A 21687-nucleotide genomic window follows, 5' to 3' on the forward strand; every position below is an offset into this window, starting at 1 on the left:
TGACCGATATGAACAAAACGGTCTCCTGAAGAGGCATGTGCACAAGGATGCAAAGAAACTGAAAGAGGGTAGATTTAAATTAGCTATAAGGATGAAATTCTAATGCCCTTGGGGTGGTGAGGCTCTGGAACAGATTGCCCAGAAAAGTTGGAAGTGCTCCATCCCTGGAGGTGTTCAAGCCTGGATGAGGCTTTGAGGAAGCTGATTTAGTGGAAGGTGTCTCTGCCCATGGCAGGAGGGTTGGAACCAGATGATCTTTAAGGTCCCTTCCAACCCAAACCATTCTATGATTTGGGCTGGAACTGGATATGGTATGAAAAATTATGCATACAAGTGGGTCTGCACAGTGGTGGGCTCTGGATGCCTCTGCTACTGCTTTCCTTAGGCGTTAGGACCCCTGTATAGAAAAATGTGTTTATTTGAATTCAGTAATCAGGAAACTACTGATGTGTGTGTTTAGCTTTACAGATATATTTAAAACCCATTCATTTTAATGGGACTGAAATATGCACTTTATTTCTGAAAAAATGAGACCTTACTGCCTTAAAGCTTTCCTGTGAGCTCGAGGCCACATTATTTCAGTGCTCCAGAAACAGTCACATCATGCTTGGAAATACAGGCTTCATTTGCTGCCATTGCCGCATGTTCCTCGATTGAAAATTGGGTTCACGGGTAGTGGGATGAGCACTTAATTTTGACCTTGACAGAATCTTGCTGGTTACACAGTAACTTGTAATTTATTAATTAAAAGTAGATGGTGAGCTCTCTTCTATTTTGATTACCTTAATAGCTTTCACAGCAAGAAGTAAGTTTGAATAGGCAACATCATTATAACTTTTAACAAAAGGGTTCTGAGGGCTGTTGAATGCATCCCTTGAAATATTTAGACAGCTAATCTCTGTGAGTAGCCACTTGGCAGCTGAACGTAAACCGCTATGGAAAACGTTGTGCCACTGATATTGTGAAATCACTTTAAATCTTTTAGTCATACGTGAGAAGCTCCATCAGTTGTCTTTTGGCTTTCACTGGATGTGTTCTCAGCAAAAGAAGATGGGAAGGAGGAGGGGCTTTGACCTCCTATAAACCTGTGAACAAAGTGACAGACAGCAAGATATAAACCTAGGACTAAAGCCAAGATGCAGCTTGGTTATAGATGCACTGAGTGATTCAGAAGGATAAACTTTGAGTGACCCTGGGAAGAAGAATGTTGCTGAATGCTCAGTATTTCAAGTGAAGCCACTGGAGCATTCAGTATTTCAAAGAAGTTGTTGTCTCTTTAGGATTAAATGCAAATTTGTATTCCTTTTGCTCAGGATGGTGTCCCCTGCTTCAACCTTTGCTCACTCCTGCACTGATTTGAAGTCTGACCGTAGAGGTGAATTATCTGCACTGCCTTTTTGGAGCCATCTGGGTGCGTAATGAAATACATAGTGACCATTTTACTGCTGTTCATTAGAGCTGCGAGGGGAAATTGTTCTTAGATATTTTTAAAAGTTTAGAGTTTTCCAAGCTGAAATGGATTTTTGTGGACTGTACCTAAAGTCAGATGAATAATTTGGCCAGCTGCACCAGCAAAACCTGCTGTTAGTGTTTCAGACAGGATCAGCTGAAGAAAGCTGTAAAGAACAACAGTGGAAAGACTCATGAATAATGCCATATTTTCCTCTGCATCTCCTTGTCTCTTCTCCATTCCCTGTCCACCTTCTTTGGAGAAATGAGAGTCTACATTTTGGGAATGTTGCAAGTACAGTACTGTCTTCAGTTATTTTTTTACCGTAAAAAATGAAAAAGAATAATAAAGCAAGTAACAGATGTTAATTGCTTTCATATTTGGAATTCTTGTTTATTTCTGTATAATAGTGAGATTTATTGCTTTTCCTTTGCAGAAGTCTCAGAATTTTGTATCACCTGAGATGAACCCTTCTCAGCAGAATTCATATCTATGGTTCCAACACTGTAGAATGCGTTAATGGTATTACTGTTTATTACATTAAAAATAGCTTTAGGAGAAAATACAGTGAGTCAATTTTGATGCAGCATTTCTGTTAGTAGCTGAGCTTTTTTGTGGATTATAGCCTAAAAGTTCACGTGTGTGACTTCATTCGGCTTTCCAAATGTCAGAGATTCAACTGGAATTTTAAGAACCTTGATTTTATAAGACCTGGACTATATAGCAAAGACTTTTTTCTCAAAAATATAGGCACTAAGGTTTCATCATACCCAGAAGTGTTGCTAAAGACTGAAGCAAACAATCCTATGTTTTGCATTTAGCTTTGCAACCTGAGGAAAATGCTCTGGAGAGGCAATCCATGCTTTTTATTTTTTCCCAAACAGGTCAGAAATCTTCATTCTACTGTATGCTTGCTATGACCTGAAGCTGTTCCTGAATGTTTTTTCACAGAAAACTCACTTTGATTGCTTCATGTGAATTAACGAACTTAGAGTTTTGCTTATTTTGATAGTTCAGACTTAATGATATCAATCATATCAAGGCTGGGGAATGATGTGATTAAGAGCAGCCCTGCAGAGAAGGACCTGGGAGTGTGAATTGATGAGAAGCTCAATATGCAATATGTGATCGCAACCCAGAAGGCCAATCGTGTCCTGGGATGCATCAAAAGCAGCGTGGCCAGCAGGTCAAGGGAGTAGATTCTGCCCCTCTATTCCTCTCTTGTGAGACCTCATCTGGAGTACTGTGTCCAGTTCTGGAACCCTCAACGCAAGAAGGATATGGGGCTGTTGGAATGGGTCCAGAGAAGGGCTGCAAGGATGATCAGAGGGCTGGAGCACCTTCCCTACGAGGACAGGCTGAGAGAGTTGGGCTTGTTCAGCCTGGAGAAGAGAAGGCTCCGAGGAGACCTTATAATGACCTTCCAGTACCTGAAAGGGGCTACAAGAAAGCTGGGGAGTCACTGTCTACAAAGTCTTGTAGTGATAGGATGAGGGGCAATGGGTATAAACTGGAGAGGGGCAGATTTAGACTAGACATAAGGAGGAATTTCTTCACAATGGGAGTGGTGAGGCACTGGCACAGGTTTCCCCAGGAAGCTGTGGCTGCCCCATCCCTGGGGAGGTTCAAGACCAGGTTGGATGGGCCTTGGGCAGCCTGTTCTAGGGGGACATCCCTGCCCATCGCAGGGGGGTTGGAACTAGATGATCCTTAAGGTCCCTTCCAACCCAAACTATTCTATGATTCCTATAAGCAACAAGGTAAAAATGCAGTTTCCTACAATCTCTGTGGCCGAAGGACCACTGGGCAAGTTTTTGTGCAGAACACCCCTGCACAGAAGGAGCCGCTGAAGGCCATTCCCTGAAATTGAAAGACTTCATTCTCAGATCTTCAGCTCTCCTTTCATGCAGCTGTAATTGCACTGGTATTAGGGTAATTGTTTCTGATTTGTCCCAAGGTGCTGGGGCAATCCAGCTTTTCAGTTGTAACCTAGAGGAGCCTAAGGGAAAACCTCATGCTGGACACCTTTGCCTGCAGTCAGCAGTACATAAGTTTGCTGTACTACTGCTTTTGATGGTGGATGACAGATATCCTCAGAGGGGCTTCGGTAGGAGTGTGGGGTCTCCAGGCTAGAAGGCAGAGTATCTCTGAGTCACTTATATATGTTTTTTCTCCTAATAGGTGACATGGTGAGGCGGCCCTGGATATTTGTCTGTATGCTGAACTGATGTAAAGGTATGCCTGTGCTGTGCTTGTGATGGCGGCTCAGGTAGATGGAACCAATACAGGTGAGGCATACTGGTGGCATAAGACATAGCTGACGCTCCAACTTGTCCAAGAAAGGCACAGGTGGGCGTAGAGTTCCCACACTGTTATGCTGTTGAATCGTACGAGAAGGAAGATCCTTTAGGATAGGTGAATGGTAAGCACAGCAATGAGTGTATTGTAACCATACTGTGAACTCGCCTTGCTGTCCTGGCTTTACCTGACTAGTTGCCGTGAACTTTGGATTTGTCAGCTGAGTTGCCCTTGGGTTTTTTCTAATCTTCTTCAGACAGTTAAAGAGATTCCCACGTGGCTGGGGTAAATGCCAAGCTGTAGGCAGCAATAGTTTATAATCCTTTCAAGAACATTGGCACTAGTCTTTAAAATATCTGTAAGTTAAGTCAAGAGCACTTTTTTTTTTTTTACAGTCCCTATACAGTGCTTAAGCACATTACACAAACCATGTAGTGATGTTGCAGACTTTCTATTTTTATTTAAGAAGGTTCCTGAGGACGTATGCATGGGTTTTCCTCGTTTTTCAGATCCAGGTAAGAATATTAAATGGTTATTCTTTTGCTAGTATATGATCAAAGAGTCTCTTACAGCGGTGTGATCCTGGATCATGTATTCAGAGTTTCATGGAGGCTGTTGCTCTACTGGCTCACATAAAGGTAACTGGTTAAAGTATCTTCTTACTCCCCACACACCTCAGAAGAAATGGCTTTTGCTTGCTCTTCCCTTGTTTCGGGATAGTACGTGCTTTAGGAGATATTTGTGCATGTCAATTAGGGACCAACACAGTGAGATACTACCATGTGCTTCTGCAGATGAGCTGCAGAGCTTATATGTGTTTAACTGATATGTCTATTAAGACCCAGCAATGTGTCAATTCTTTTGGTTTTGTTTAAAAGTTCCTCATCAGTACTAAATGACTTTTACAATCTATAGCATGAACAAAAATGTAATTTTTATGTTAAAATTCTCAAGATCTTTGGGATCTTCAAGAAGAAAGGGCGGTCTCCTCCATAATCACCGCTGAAGATTACATATGGGAACAAATGTTGAAGCTGGGAACTGCGTGAGCTCTTGGAGGTGATATACGGTAGAAAGTCCTTTAAAGCACAAGCACTTTGCTATAGCTGTGAAATTAATGATTTTGTTTAAACTAGAGCTTCGATCCTATGTGTTGGTTGTCCCTATGCATTGATTCCCTTATTTCTTTGTGAAGATTTGCTTGCTTCTGTTCAGTCTGCAATTCATCTGTCTTTACAGAAAGCATTAAGCCAGGAACCTACAGCTTCTGGTGTCAGGATGGTAATCCAGAGAAAGAAAAGGCCTTTAAGTTGTTCAGGATGTCTTCCCCAAATGTCCTTGAAATACAATTTCTTTCTCCCTTTGGGGCATTAGGAGTCACCTGTAGTGAACTGGGACAATGTACGCCTTGAGGTATGTTAGTGTGAACTGTTCCATGAGCAACTGCTGCAATGATCATAATGCGTAAGTCACAATAAGAAAAAAATTATAGTCGTTTGGGAGAAGTGAACATATTTCCAATAATTTTGCTTAATGACTGTGCCCTTTTCTGCGTAACACTGCACATTTTGATGAAATAGCAAGGTTTTGCCACAAGGCACCTTTTGTAAGCAGTAAACAAAAGAGCATTGATGGAAATGAATTACCAGACAGGATGCTGACCTCAGAGCAAAACCCCTGCAAGTAGGAGGTAGGACATGGGCTGCTACTCTGCATTGTCAGATCACTACAGAAAGCAGGTATGTAGATGAGGATGTTCTCTCAGAAGACGTTGGAAAACAAGAGGCAGAAGTATTCTAGAGGATTAGGAGCAATTGTCATAGCTATACGAGTGCATGCAACATAGCTATGAGTCTCAAGAGAGTCCAACCCATCTGTTGTAGATGTGCAGCAGTCAGGAAGATGATAGGTAGCATATGAACCAGGCCTTGCAATATGTCCCTGTGGATGTTAATGACAAACCAATCCAAATCTCTTGAGTTTCAGGATATGTTTTTCTTTTGCCTAATTTCAAGTGAAAAAGAGAATTCTGATGCAAAATGCATGTTATAAAATTTTAATTAAGTAAGCCCCGATAGGAAACATTTACTTGTAGTATTTTTCTTTGTTGATAAAGTGTGCTGCCCAGTTCAGACTGTGATCTTAAGGCAGTGGCATCTCAACACACTGTGTGAGACAGATCCATTCCCCAAGGGAGCTTTCACCTGAAGAGCAAAACAGTAGAGCAGAAACAGAAAAAGCGAAATTACTTACACAAGGTCATGAAGGTCTGCAGTAAAGCCAGGAGTGGAGTTCAGATATTGTAATTCATGGAACAGCTCTGAACCACAGGATGCGCTGACCTCCAGTAGCATTTGGAAGTGAGTATCTTTTCATCTCTCAGATGTACTAAATTTATTTTATGGGGAACTTTTCTTGCGGCTAGGATGTGGGAAGACCGAGAACGTTGTGAGCCAGTGGTAAAAGCAGCTAAAGCGTATAGACAGGCCCAGATTCCCATGACTGCTCGCTTCTTGAGAAAGCCAATGAAAATATGCTAGAAACATTTGCATATTGAGGCAAGATACATGATATCAGCTGTGTTCCTCTAGACATAAAAGACTTAAAAGATGGCAGAATTTCCCTCTGTCGAAGCATCTGACATATTCCTTCACTGCTTCAGTTCACAAATCTTTGTGGTGGGTATAGCAAGTGCTTTCATCTGTCCCATGAAATTTAGACATATGCCATTACTGGCTTTCAGAGAAGTTTGACTCCACGGCTGTTTATGTGAAGCAGGTAGCTACCCAGTCAGTACACTTACATAACCCACACATTCTCCAGATAACTTTTGAAACTGATTTAACCATGTCAGCCTTTAATTCCCCCCCCTTTCTCAATGATGATATCTTCTGTCCTATTAGCTATCTGAAAATGGGTTTACTGATGTGCCATCAAATAGCATTCGCACGCGTAACTGTTTGGCTTAGCATGTACTCAGCACAATGCAGATGAGTGTAGTGGTGTAATAACGCAGGGAGGTGGAAGAGTGCAACAAGAGTCAGAGATTATGAAACAGTGCAGCTCTACTCTAAGACCACACTGAGAATGCTGCTGATGTTTTGAGCTCTGCAGGAGATAAAATATATTGCTGTACGCAAAGATGTTCTGGGACTGGAGATATCTGTTTTGTGAATAAAGGGTATAATGAGGCCATTCTCCAAAAGGGAAAAGCAAACTAGCAGAATAAAGCCTGCTGATTAATTTAGATAGAATCGGGACATAGATTTGAGAGAATTGTATATTGTTTTCATAAGGCACAAAGCAGCAAATTCCAGAGAGAGAATCATAAAGTGAAGAAACAGAGAACCTGAAGCTAATACTGAGAGGCAATCTGGGGCTACTGGATGTGAGAATGGGCTGCCCATGCGAGGCAACATACAGTAAAGCCAAATGGAGGTGAATCCCTTGGAAAGAGTGAGTATAACAAATTGAGTGGAGGAAATACCTCTTGGTTGAGTCTCATTAATGTGACTGTGTTGTTATAAATTCACAGCAATGCATCTTGCCTGTGAAAGATAAAACAAGCTCTGTGGGACTAAGAATAGAGTTGCTATTTGTACTGTGATTGCGTGAAAAGGTCCTGCTTTGGAATGAGCCTACACCATTGCCAGGCGTGGACATTGAGGGGGTAGGAAGCATTTCATGCCACTGTCCTAAACATTTAATTTAGGCACTGCAAATTCTATTTGTGCTCAAAGAACAGAAGTAACTCAGAAGGGACAGAAATGGTAATTCAGAGTACCTAATTTTGTCTAAGTTTTGGCTAAATTAGGTGCTTACATAACCCAAAGTATCTTAGTTAGAGACCTCTGTAGCCACCAAATAACTAATTAAAATAGCAATACAACCAGAGGTCAAGAAAAACATAGACCTAAGAGCTGCCATAGCAAAGAAAAAGCCAAAGTCTTGTGACTTGTGGAGTTCTAAATCTTGCATTTGTGCTTAGCCAAAAGCAAAATCTCTGTGGCTGTATGTACTTCTTTTGCAATTTCTGCTATACATCTCAAGAATCAAACCAGGTCCAGGGACCAGGGTAGAGGTCTGCCAAGACCACGTTTGATCTCTGAACTGTGGATTCTTACTACTAAGCATAACCAGCACTGCAAATCCAGTGGCTGTAAATAGTCTTTACTCCTAAACTTTTTCAGTTTTTTTTCAAAGGGAATGAGAATTGAAGTCTTAAATAATATTAAACAACTTTTAAAGTGGTCTTTAGCCTTTATGCAAGTTGGTGAGTCTGTTTTAGTCTGCATATATTATATACCTGTTGTGTTTTCTAATGGTGCCCTGACGGTCAATGTGCCTGGGTTGGAAAGTGGGTTTAGGTTTGGGTATTTATAGCACAGGCAAATTATAACTGAAATGAAGAAGCCCTTAAAGAAACAGAGGGTACATAGAGGCCTTCTGACCTGCATAAGTAATGCTCCAGCACAAACATGTCCATCACTGCACATCCATACTTGAATGGGGAAGAAAATTTGCTTTGACAGCTCAGGCACAGTAACTGGCAACAAAACAACATGTCATGTAAATAGGCCAAGACAGATCTGTTCTGTAAACAGATTAGGTTTCTGTACTTCCAAGTAATTATTAGTTACGAAGGAGGGTTATAAACGTTCTTAACACCTTTGAAGGCATCCTTCAGGTCTATTGTGGATGAACTTACACAGCTAATGCTTTCTTTATTGGTAACGAGGTTGGTTAATGCTTTCGCTTCGTCATTGCTGTGTGCCAATTACTGTGTTGCACTGTTGGTGGCATAGGAGAGACAGTTTGCCCATAACTATATGAAGCAGAGTTATAGCTTAGGTGAGGTAAATATATAAGAGAGAAAAGTGAGGTTGCAGGATGATCCATCATTTCTTTGTGGCGGTCAGAGAGTCACCTAGGGCTGCATCTCCAGTCACAAGAGCTCACATGTTGAATGCAAACCTGCAGTTTTCTCCACCTCATTTATCTGTCTGTCTTATTCAACATTTGGACTCAATCTTAAGGGTCTTTTCCAACCTAAGTGATTCTGCGATTCTATCTGTTCTGCAATGGTCATAAGCCTCAGATGAACTATGATTTTGCTGTTACGGAAAATTTTCATTCTTTCACCAAGAAAATATTAGTGGACTTGTGCTTTTGGTGGATTTTACACATGGAGTTTAAACAGAATGAGACCTGGGGGCTCAGACCCACAGAGGTAGAAAGTAGGAAGGGCAAGAAAGCTAGCCGTGTAAAGGCTGTCATTTACTACAGCTGCACTGTCCAGTCTTCAGTTCTCATCTTTCCTTTATTTGCAGTGGTATGAAATGATCCCCAAGCAGGTATTAATGATTAAGCTAATCAGCTAAAAAAGTAATTGTCATTTCATATTTTAGCAAAGTAAGACTGTATTTGAAATTGTGTATGTTCTGTAGTGTCTCTGATGAAGCAGCCTTTGCAATTTATCTTTTTGGGTGGTAAAGCCATTTGTTTTCATGCATTTTGTTCATTGAGTGAGATGCTGAGGCTCCAGTAAGGATGGGAATATCGGGCAGGAAATGTTAAGTTTAAAGGTTTTAAAAGCAGAAGCTGGTGTTCGGTCTTGTCTGACCTTCTGAATAATAGACTGTGCTTTCCAGTCGGTGCTTCCTACGTGAATTCTAATTGCCTCTGGTTGAATACTATGCTTTCTAATTTAGAGACTCAATTGCTGATAAACCTGCAATATCCATGAGTGGTCTGCCTGGTGTTTGGTTGCATGAAGGTTAGATTTTATTTTCGCTGTAAATGTTGCTGACCACTTTTCAGACATGGCATTTTGGTTTATTATTTTTTTTCCCAAATTTTCTACTTTCAGATATCTCCTCTCTAGGCTGATAATTATAGCTCATGAACAAGGTGTCTTCACTTCAAATATCTTTCTAGACTGAAGTCTTTCAGTTTCTCATAAAAATAATGGATCGTGGAAACTAAGGAGTAGATGTATGACTAGCTCTGAGATGACTAAACAGTGGGAGTTACAGCATGATATGAGGTACTGGTACTGGCCTCAGCAAGAAGGAACAAAAACGAGTGGGCCACATTGTTTGCACCGTGTTGTATTTTCTTTTATTTTGATTTGGTTTGTTTGTTTGTTTTTACCGGGAAGAGTCTCAGCTGCTCACCTTACTATCGCATGAGCTGGTACACCCATCACCCACAGATGATCTTTTTGTCCTGCTGCAGTAAGCGCTGGCATTATACAAGGAACTCTGAGGGACATGTGCAAGGGGTGAAGAAAGGTGGGTGGGAGTATAAAACATGTTGTATTGTTCGCATTTTGTGTGTCATATTTATTTAGCACAACACCATGCCGGGAATACAGTATTAGCAGCAATAATTAATAATCCTTCATAATTCAACAGAAAGAGAAAGGGAAGAGTAAAACCAAAGCGAATTCCATCCCAACTGCCTCATGCAACTGATGGTTTTTTCTTTGAGGCTATTTTTGATTTAACCTTTAGGTGAACATCTTTTCTGGATATGATTGTATATGTTTTCTTGTCTGCATTCCTTCCATTTATATCTCTACTATGCACCTTTAAAAGCATGTTGGCCCAATTAATCACTGCTGCTCATCTTCATGCATTTCAGTCTTCTTAGATGTCCATAGCATCTAAGTATGAAGAGAAAGAAGGAAAAGCCCTTATGAAAAATTGCCAGCAAAGCAGCATGTTACGAAAATAAAGCTGGAGTCCCTAGACCTTTGTGTTTTGAAAATCAAATGAGTCAAAAGAATACAGTATGACCATATCCAGTAGGGGCAAGATGGCCAAACATTTGCCTGTGGGTGGTGGCATCTGGGGAGGACAAACCAGATGTGTGTTTTGGTTAGAGCAAAATCTTCAGGAACCAGCTCCCTTCTTGATTGGAAAAGGGAACTGCAGTCTCTGGAGTCTTTGTGATCTGAGCTGAGAACCAAGGGCTGCAACAGGTGCTGGTGGTGTGTTGCACTGTCAGAGGTGGCTGTGGGGACCACCTGTGGTTCCTTCACATCTGCAATAAACAGATTTGTCTGTAAAATATATGCACTTAGCCTACATTTTTTTCCTTCTGTATGGTATGTTAGGGAAGCAGTTTTCAACTGGCAAGGTCTGCCCCTGTTGAGGCACTACCTGCTGAACAAGCAATGAGCCTTGGAGTGTAATGAGGTTCAGAATGACTCTGGTTTGATTGCAGTGAGGCCTGGCCTAGATCATTGTAGCCTTTCAGCCCCCAGTTTGCCCTGTGCTCATACCAAGGCACAGTAAGTATGCGGTCAAGGGATTCTGCAAAGGGTGGATGAAGTGGAGGAGCTTGACAGTTGTCATAAAGTACTAGCTAGGATTGCCTTTCTTCCTCCCCTCCACAGCTATAAAACAACTTCTCTAAGAGCAATCATGGGATTTGAATTTCATTACTGCTGATACATTTTGTAATAGCTCCCGACACTACTTTCTCAACTGATAATTTAGTTAAGCTCTCTGCTGCACATGCTAATGCTTCTGTGTGGAGGCAGTGGAAAATTACTTAATAAAACTTAACGCTGCTTTCATTTCATGGCTGTTATTATCAAATATTAGTCATTGCTGAGAATCATTCCTTGAACAGTTCTTTCTTATCATCTATATGCATTTGGCTATCACCTCTTAGAAATGCAGCAGCATCTTGGGTGGTAAATGAAGGCAGCTTTCATTTTTGTCAGCTGTGCATCTTGAAAGCAACTGTGATCTTAAGCAGGAGTTATTGTTATTTCTGTGGTGGTTCAGCACAAAAAAATGAAATTTTAGTTGAAGTCTGAATATTTTATGAGTGTTTCTGTTATCAGTTAAGCTCATATCCCACTAAAAAGTTCCATGCTTAATTCAGTTAGTTAAGTTAAGAAACAAAGAAAATTTCTCATGCTGTTGCGTCTGCTTCCTAGTCTATATGAATTTATGAGAGCTAGGAAGAAAAGACTGAGATCTTGCAAAGCTTTCTATATGTGTGTGTATATACAGATACTGACTCCAGTTCTTCTGCCTGTTTATTTGAACAAAACTTCATGTATAAGCATTCAAAATATTTTCAAGACCAATAACATTTCCATTGTGGCTTGAAAAGCCCAAGAAGTGTTTGTTTTCTCCTTATATTCATTGGGTAATGAAGATATCTATTATTAATGTTACTTTAGTGAAAAATCAATGCATTTCCGATTCTGGTGCTCGATTGAAAAGGATTTGCCTGTCTGGTACAGCCATGCTCTTCTCTCAGGGTAGAAAAACACTGTTTTGTGTTGGAATCTATGACAACAGCAACCCTCAAATGATTTCTGATACTGGGGATATGTCCTGCATTGCCATGTTTTTTCCTTTCATTCTGAAGGCTACATTTTCCAGTCAGACAAAATCAAATTGCTCTATGCTTGATGTTGAGATGCGTATATTCCACCTAAATCGCACCCAGCAGGCAGCACTACATATATTATTTCTTTTCTACAGCTTGGATAAATTCTAAGCTGTTTTGAACCTGCTGTGGCCTGATCTGTGCTGTCAACTGTATTTTGCATGGCTTTGGCTGTACCAACACTAGCTCACCAGGAGAGATAAGGAGTTCTGGAATACAACGGTCTCCAGGAACATATGGAGCATCAGGAACAGGCACATTCCATTTAAATGTGTTGGCTGGGACCATGCTTACAGTCTCATGCATCAGGATGGCAGTCTTAAAGGAGGAAGTGCCATCCGCCCTTTGTTTGTATTATTTTATACTCACTTCTTAATGACAGTTAATCCCATTTGTGCTCTTCTACAAAATCTGTGCTGCTTTGGGGCTTCCTGAGGAATTGTTTATTGTAGTGGTGCTCTGCCACTTTGGATAGCCAGCCAAGCCTGACCCTACCGTAGCTTTTTGTTACACTTCCCCTCAGATGCACCACCAACACAAACATGGAAACCCCTCATTTGCTTTCCATTTTGTGGGCGTCTTCAGTAAACTCTCACTAAAGGTGACTGGGAAAAACGTTTTCTCACCCTCATAGTACCCATTGTTCCTCTGCATAAAGGAGAATCTTCTCAATGTAAACGAGGAGTCTCTGAACATTCAGTGGACTTTCTGAGAAGTTAACAAACTTAATTAGAAATGAGATCTTCTCTCATTATTTCCAAGGTCATCCCCACTCAGACTACTTAAACAAGAATTATTTGCTAAATGACAAAAGAGCTTCCACAGGAACATGACTGACTCCTAAGCCAGGATTTTCTTCATTGAGCAGAAACTGGTCCTCCCCAAACTTTTCATGCACGTTATAAGAAGTATTGCCGCTTCATAAGCCAGCTAGCAAAAATGATGTTGTAAGAAAATCAAATCTCTATCACTCAATTTCAGCTAATTTCTATTTGGAGTAAGACATGTGGGAAGAGGTAATACCTTTTATTGTCACATTTAGAAAGAACAGGCAAGCGTCTGAGTGCACAAGCATTTCTCAGGGGATAATGTAACTTCTAGGACAGCTGTGTCTATCTGTAAGCTGATTTCTCAGGTTGCGCTGGTTTCCATGCTCCAGATCTTGCTTCTCCCCCCGTGCTGTGCAGGGCTCCAAGTGCCTGTTAGCTTGCACACTGGAGATCCCTCCTTCCCAGCAGGCAGTCAATATATCTTGTGATGGTGTGGGATCCGTTGGGATACATGGAGATCTCTGAATGTGAAATGTGATTATTGCAGCTTTGTTTTAAAGGTCAGCCTGCCATATTCGCACAACAGGGTTGAGAAGGACTGTATGCCTCAGATAATTTATGTGGACCAGGATTGTGTCCAAATATTAATAGTGCTGATTAAATAAAGCTGGGGAAAATATTCTGTTTCTGCAAATATTGAACCTCCTGTTTTATTTATAATCCTACAATAAAAAGAAAATTTAGCGGTAAAGATGGGCACATCTTCAATGTTATAGATCTATGGGAATTTTTAACAATTTCAAAGCAAAACCTCACGCTGGAGGACTCGGACATCTGTAGAGATAAGGTCAGCCTGCCTTTTCTGAACAATGAAGCACAGACAAAAATAACCTTAAGATTTATAATTCGGGCAGTGGAACTATAACCCATAGCAAATCAACAGCAAAGCCATTTGAATGATTTGGTTTCTTCAAATACTAAAAGCATTCACATTTTTTTTTGAGGGGAGGAGGAGGGAGGATCCTCATAGAGGGTTTAAAAACATGAGAGGGTTAAGAAGCACCATGTGGGATTTTCAAGGGAGCTGTGGGAACTTATATGCCTCAGAAATACGTATTCAACAATGAGTATCAGGGTCAGATGATTTATACAGGCCCCAAATCCCATTAATGCAGGCATTAAATATTACAAAATTCCCATTGTAGATCATCAAACTACAAGAACACTGGTTGATAATCAACAGACCTTAAAGAAAGGGGAGAGATTAAACTCTTCCATCACTAACTAGCACATCTGTAGCAAATCCATAGGAAGGAAAAAAAGAGAGGGGGAAGTTAAACATTTTTATCAACTTGTACTTGTTCCCCATTTATTACTGAGCATGTGAAGGGTGAGTATCAGTATCACAGCTGGAAGCAGGGGGAAATGACAAAGCAAAGAGCAACCTTTTGCACTTTTTGAAATGGATCTGAGGCTTGTCAGGAAACTCGGCACGTGCCTGGTGGTGCAGCATGTTCCATGTAGCCCCACAGTACTCAAACAGAGAGCCAATGGGTCAGACTCTCAGAGACTCTGAGATCTCTACTTATTTTGAGGTCTGTCAGTGTTCCAGCAGAGGATTTTATCTTTTCTGAATTGTTTTGTACCATGCATCCTCAACAACATCCATCTCTCGGAGGCGGAACCAGAGTCAATACTGCCAGCTCTTCTGTTTGTTACTCTGCATGCCACAGGGCAGCGTGGGGGGGTGAGCGGGGTACCTGTCACTCTGTGAGGGGTGAACCGCGAGAGAATACTTCACCTGTCCCCAGGTTCCTCCCACATGAATGCCTCACTCCTACCGCTGGCTCCCTGGAGCTGCTGCCATCATCTGAGCTTAGTGGTCTTTTCTAACACCTGGAGGTATGTTTGCCGCTAGACTCAGTTGTTCAGGTCCATACAGCAAGAGACAAAAGGCTGTCAGGAGTGGAAGGGAAAAAGGATATGAATGGATTGCTGAACGTCAAGAGTGGATGCAGACAAGGATCCTTGCTCGTGCAGGTAATTGCTGCAGAGGCTTGAGCTCTGCCGTGTGCTTCCTGAGAATGGAGGAGGTTCCCCTGAGACAGAGAAGATTAAGTGAGGACTTGTGCAACAGCCCCAAATGTAATTTAATTAATTTGTCCTCTTATAAAATCCACTACAACTCATTTGGTTCTTGGTATTTATTCATAGACACAATCTTTAATGCTGTAATAATGTTACCTTTCTTGCTTACAATGAAGCCTCTCTTCATTAGAACTTCATCGTTTGTTTGCTTCTTTCACTAAGCATCCTCTCATAAGTAGGGCAGCATATTGCAAAGTATTCTTTTAAATAACTAAACCTATAGCCATCTCAATAAATGAACTAGGAATGCTTTATGGTGCAAATCCTTGTTTTTATTGTGTTTTTCCAATTACTTTGTAATTCACAAGGTTCAGTAGCTCACAATGGATCTCCCAGCCATTACTGCAAATCTGCACAGTTCTGCTCTTGGTAAAATCACAGGATAGAAAACTCCAGCAAGAAAAGTAGCTATTTCACTTCCAAACCTTACTTCCCCTTTACTTTCTCCTGCCTATCTGAAAGCTCGGAATGCTCTTTGTTCTGTCCTGACTACGAGGAATGAGTTTTTGCCTACTGCTGTTGGATACTTCAGAGAGCTTGACAGAAAATCGAAGTGAGATGGGGCTTGAAATGCCTTCTTTCTGATCTCCGAGAGTCTTTTTCAGCTATTAGGAGGAACAGCCCAGCAGCCTCTTGCGGGTCTTCAAGAAACAGCTGCCTTTAGCGCTGCTGTCTCCAGTGAGAGAGGAGCCTTCCATCCTTGCATCTGTACTGTGCTGTATTTATCAGAAGGAAGCTCGGATTGCTTGAATACTTTCTGGGAAATTGTGAACATCTGGGAGAAATAAGAAGCCTGTTATTTTTTTTTCTTCCCATCTTTTTTTTTTCTCTAGGCTCTCTATTGCTTCTCTTCTTCTCTTTTTCTCCTTCTCTCTTTCCATTACCCTTCTCTGAGCTGTGTGCTGAGAACACGCTGAGCAATCCTCCTGCTACTCCTGCACTGTTACCACAACAAGAAGTAGCCTTGTGGTGAGATAATGAGGGGCCGTTTTATTTGCCTGAGGTAGATAACCACAGTGCAGCAACGAAGGAAAAGTTCATTTGGAGGAACAAACAGTAAATGACAACTTGTCCAAACCCTCTCAGGCTTGCTTTTCCTAAAGAAAAAGAGATGAACTGCCACGAGATCTCTTTCTATACCCCAAATGGAGTGGACTTTCAAGAGTTTAGGTCCAAGGTATAGATATGGACTTCGATTGTCTAGATGCGATGTGTGTCTGTCCACCCCTCCTAATAGCTTCTAACACTGTCAGCCTGTTTCAACAATATCCAACGGAGAGGAGTAGGTGCTCCAAGGCATTATTCCTTTAAGATTCACAACAATAGATAGACAGTGAAATCCCTCCTTCTGCCTAAGCGAGGAAAAGGTGGCGCAGAACCAGTTCTCACTTGGTGCTGGAGAATCCAGGTAGACTTCATCAGTGTCCCAGGCACAGGCAAAGCTGTTAATGAAGTTAGTGCCTTCCCAGACCTTAGGGAATTTGGTAAAGATCCACATGTGGATGTCAGGTCTGCTTCTCATTCTAGTTATTATGCAGATTTCAAAAACACTGTGTGATGTGGAAGTGAAATAAATGCAACTTCTCCAGAGGCTTTACGGGCCTCCACAGGAGATCCGTGGAAGTAATGGATAGGAAAAGGTGGGTGAGCTCATTAGTAAGAAGAGACACTTTGAACAGGAGTGAGGGCGGCGACAAGGGAAGCACTGGAATATGGCAATGGAACATTTAACACTGATAAGAAAAGAACATTTGTCAATGGGTGAAAGTGAAAATGGCTCAAAGCAGGGGTCTGAGCTGCAGCAGTGTAATTAGGTAATTAGTTCCAACGCAGTGGTCAGGCAATACCATTTTATTTCATAGGAAATGCTGATGTCTGTTCCCACCCTGAGCTGGAAGGAATAGGCCCAAAACTAAAATGCAGGAGAGGGAAAGTCCCTATCAGACCTCCACATGGATGGAACAGTTTGGATGCACTGTGCTGGAAACTGCACTAGAAGTCAGGAAGGAGATGCCAGAGGAAAACGGGAATATTTTTTTCTCTTTCTGTTTTGTTGCTACATTTTTCAGAAAGAATCAGGGGGAAAGGCAGAGCAGAAGATCTGCAGAGGAAGCGGGAAAAACATTTGTTGTTTCCAAAACTTAAAAATTATGAGATGAAAACTGACCTAATTTACCTGCTTGCGTCTTGTCAGGTCTGGAGTTCGCAAAGTCTTGTCTAAGAGAGTGGTTCTGACTTAGCTTTTTCTAGTCCTGTTCACTAAAAAAGAGTAAACATTTATGGACTCAGTCTGGAAACTTGGCTGGAAATTGCTGATGAACCAGAATAAAAATGGGGGAAGCTGAGTAAACATAAAACAACTGTGTTAAATGCCTGACTCTGAAGGGCCATAAAATTTATTTTGGAAAGTCCAGCTGTAAGTTTAAGCATCAGGGTAGCTTTAAGGAACTCAGCTTATTTTACAGCTGTATTAAAGCAGCCTTGAAAAAAGACAGAAGGATTGCTCAAATTGCTAAAAACCTCGGACATAACCCACTATCACCTATGCCATCAACATTACAGCACTAAGCTGCTTTCCAGCCTAAAGGAGAAGGAACAGATTCATCCATGGCTGATGGAAAACAGAAGAGCAAGCTGGCTGCTGGTCTCCAGAGAAGTTCTTTGGAGGTGTGGGGTAAGGGCTCTGCAGCCTCTATCTTTCATAGATAAAGAAACATGAAATACTGAGCAAAGAATGAAGCTCACATGATAACCCTTTCTTTTTCTGCCTTAAATTTTCAGTTCTCATTCATCCTTCACTCCTTAGAGAGGAATATGAGTATTTACAGGAAAAACTATTGCCCTTAATCGCAACAGCTCAGCTAGCAATAGTAAATGTGATAGCTGAAAATGTGATAAGATGTCGTGGTTACTTACTACAGGCTCACTGATAACAAAATGTTTGCATAATAATCATGACTGGAGGCACTGATTTTTGTTGTGGAAACCACTAAAAGTTGCGTGTTACAGGGTGTGAACAATTGTTCATACTACATGAAGCTGAGCTTGAATATCTTTTTCGGTGAACCATTTTTATTTTTAAAGAAATGCAGTTTTTCACTCATCAGTTCCACTGATTATCTTAAACATATGCCACACACTGTCATCCCAAAAGGTTAAACCCTAACTCCTACTTATTCTTCCCTCAGGGGATGTCAGCACTGAGATGCAATGTTTCATAAAGAGTCCGTTCCTGAACAAGCTGTGTAAATCTCTCTGCATACTTGGAATATATATTGTTATTATGAGTTTTCTGAAGGACAGATACTGAAGTGTGAAGGAATTTCTAAGGTTAGGCTTGTCTGAAGGGAAGCAGTTACCCTCCTTGGGCATCAGCCCAGTCTCTAGCTCAAACAGAAGTTTCAAGGCTTCCTAAAGAAATTCAGCTGCCTTCTAACTATAATTCTACTTAATTTGAATGGCTTTCCTGACAGATTCAAGTGCTGCACAGACCTCAGGTTATTCACATGTGCATGTGTAGGACTGTATGTAATATCTAAGGAGATGCTGTTGTCCAAGAGGAACCATGATGCACTCCTTTGGCAGCACAGCCTAACTTGGTGTACAGTTTGCAGTCTTGAGACAGCACGTGGAGGTGAAGAAGGTGCATAAACACGTGTCGTGCAATTATATCCATCTGCTGGAAAGCAATTGAAGCGTGATGTTCATGCCTCTAAGATGAGGGTGATACCACCATTGAATAGATAGTTCAGTCATCATCAGTCTGTTGGTTGTAGCAGTATTTGGTTACAAGGGAATCAAAAGATGCTATTATCCTGAACATAATACTGTACCCAGTTTTATTATAGTTATTCTGTGAATAAATTAAGGCTTTCAAATCTGCTGCTATCTTTCTAGTTTCTTCCTAAATTAAAGCCTTGAGATAAAAAGTTGTCCTGATGTGGAAAATGTACTATGTATGCACACTATTCAAACCATTCCTTACCCTTTCAGTAAAAGGTAATTTACTGAACATACCATATTTTTTTATGTTCTTTGTTTTATCACTGACAGCCAGACAATAGAAATGTTCTGGGACAGTCATAGTGTTTCTGGAGATGATGTATGAGGAAGAGAGAGAGAGGGAGAGAAAGAGAAAGGCACTCGATCCCTTCATGACAGACCTACTCTGCAGAGGCAAAAAGCAGAATTATGTGCCTTGTGAAGGGTACAATCCAGAAAGGCTATCTGAAAGGGTCTACTGCTCAGCATTAAGCATATCAACCAAAAGCAGTTTTTTTCTATTCACTCTGGAAGAGGGGGAATGTCTGCTTTACACTGTTCGTCCTATGGTTGCAGGTTTGCATCTGTTCAGGAACAAAGTGACATGAACACAAACTACATTAGATTTCTTTTTATGAGTTATCTGGACACTGGCAGTTCTTTGGTGAAATATCTGCTTGTCAGCTATTGTCTCATGTCGAATTTTCAAAATGTGACTGTTCTTCTGGGGAATCACTTCTGGAGTGTGTAAGAGGAGGATCCAGCTCCTAGTTATGAGCTAGCCAGTTCAAAGAGTTCTTGTGTATGCTCCCTTTAAGTATTACAGACACCAAATCCTCAGCTGGGCAGTGAAAGGCAAGGAAAGCACGGGACATCTTAACTCTGTAAGAATAAGGCAGATGATGTAGTGCTGGAAAAGTGTTCCCAGGTGTGTGTCCAGGGAACAAAGCTTGATAGTGTGGCTGTTCCCTGCTTCTGGAAAGGTTTCCTGGTAAGGTTCCCAGACAACTCTGTGTTTCATGATAGTGATCGTGTCTAGAAACAAACTTCTTGTCTGAAAAGCTGGGCGTACAACCCCAGCCCTGTGCTTGGGATGCCTCTTTACTTAATGGTAGGATGGGCCATGATCTGACCAGGCTGTGCTCCTGCCCAGTGTGCACCAGAGAGAGCAGCGTGGCTGCCTGCAGTACGGTTCCCTTGCTGTACCCAGCTCTGTTCTCTAGCTCTGCATTGCGCCACTAAGACCCAGAAGGCAGTACTAGTGGCTCCAAGAACAACATTTGGATTAATATAAGCTAAGAAAAGCAAAGAATCATTTGCACCAGCTCTCATTAGATTTGGTGAGAGTGTTTCATTCTTGCAGGACTTTATGGAAGGATGCGCTCAGCTGCTGCTTGGCAATTTCTGCTCTGTGCGTCAGTCTCCCTGTTGGTAAATAGATATGGTCTCCCTTGTGATCTCTGAGTGAGCCTTTGATTTCCCTCAGGTCCCACCTGCAGCTGAGTTTGCACCCTCCTGAAGCCAGTGCTCTGCAGGGAGCCATTCAGACAGGCCGTGATGGATGCTGCTCTGCCCGATGGTGCTCCCCGTGCAGATGTGCGCTCAGAAAGCGAGGTCAGCTGCCACCAAGGAAACTACAGCTGCTTTTCTACTTTGATGCTCATACTGCCTTGTGGGTATATTTGGCTTTGGGTGATAACAGAACTATTAAACACTGAGGTGCCGCATAAGGTGAGAACAGTTGTGGTTTGTGTCTATGTGTGTTTGAATAAGCAGGTGAGTGTATGGTGGAGGGGCTGCTTTGGCAGGAATGCAGCCTCTACTCCTGGAAATTCCTGAGCTTTAAAATCAATATACTGTTGCTGCATAGGGCATGTACTTTATTATAGTGCATGTGGCCTCACAGCTGTTCTCACCCCAGTGTGTGCATTCTTTTGCAAAGTTTGATTTGCGTTTATCTTCATACCAATTAATGCTGCTCTGACAATATATGTGAGTGTAGAAGGAACAACGGTGTATAAAGTGGATTGGGCCCCAGGTGCTTACTTATGCAGTTACCTACTGCTTTCTCAGGTTACAGACTCTTCTGTCTTCCTATGTGCCCATGAATGTTTTCTGCTGGTGAGCTTTGTTGCACTTCCTTTGACTTTAAAGGAGCTGTAGGAGTATCTGCTGGTGAAGTGTCTGGCCGTGATGTTTTACATCATAGTTTAATTCTTCTATATTGACCGTAATTAAACTGACTGATTTTCAAAACTGCCAAAATGATTCACAAACCCAAGTGTTTTGAGGGAGGCTGGGACTGACACAGTGAATACTGAGGTGGGTGACTATGTGGGTGGTGGTTAACCCAAGTCACGGTGTTTATTCAGGTGCGCTGCCTGATGTTAAAAATTCCCTAACAAGCCTTTATGTTTTTTTTTTTCACAATTCCATTGTGATTTTTGTAGGTTTCACTCTAGGTTATTCTGGAAAATAGCTGCTGAGTATTTTAAGTTATTTCAAAAACTGTACTCAAGGCAGTCAAATAGATGAGACGGCTCTTTGTGGAAGAGTTAGGTTTAGAAGATGGTATGAAATTTGTCCCTGAAATGGGCACTGGAAGGTGTAAGACATAAGTGGAGGAGGTTTGGAGAGGTTATAGTGCTCTGCAGGGAAGTGGAGGGATACTGCAGCTTCCTGCCCTGTGGATGGCTGTTCGTGCCCGCAGGCAGCTGTGCTTTCAAGTTGGCGTGTGCTCGTACAGAACCCCAAGCATGGGATGAAACCAGGCAGCTCTGGCAACATGTATACACTTCATTTACCAGACCACAAAGGGTTTTACTGAGACTCGAGTATGGTCAA

At 41.6% G+C, this 21687-nt stretch overlaps 2 long non-coding RNA genes across 28 annotated transcripts in view; both read left to right on the top strand.

Moving 5' to 3' along the window:
* Positions 1-4136, top strand: part of LOC128853749 (uncharacterized) — a 30498-nt gene extending 26362 nt beyond the window's left edge. For all 3 annotated transcript variants that reach the window (XR_008452476.1, XR_008452477.1, XR_008452475.1), the window contains 2 exons: positions 1314-1411; positions 3632-4136. This is a non-coding gene — a long non-coding RNA (uncharacterized LOC128853749). The remainder of the gene's footprint in view (positions 1-1313; positions 1412-3631) is intronic.
* A 9-nt stretch (positions 4137-4145) lies between these two features.
* The window catches only part of LOC128853747 (uncharacterized), a 239339-nt gene continuing 221797 nt past the window's right edge, over positions 4146-21687 (top strand). For 13 of the 25 annotated variants that reach the window (XR_008452449.1, XR_008452450.1, XR_008452455.1 and 10 more), the window contains exons 1-2: positions 4146-6108; positions 7045-7204. This is a non-coding gene — a long non-coding RNA (uncharacterized LOC128853747). The other 12 variants (XR_008452457.1, XR_008452454.1, XR_008452466.1 and 9 more) reach the window with 8 other exon arrangements.

Source organism: Cuculus canorus, chromosome 15 (genome assembly GCF_017976375.1).
Source record: "Cuculus canorus isolate bCucCan1 chromosome 15, bCucCan1.pri, whole genome shotgun sequence".
NCBI classification, from domain to species: domain Eukaryota; kingdom Metazoa; phylum Chordata; class Aves; order Cuculiformes; family Cuculidae; genus Cuculus; species Cuculus canorus.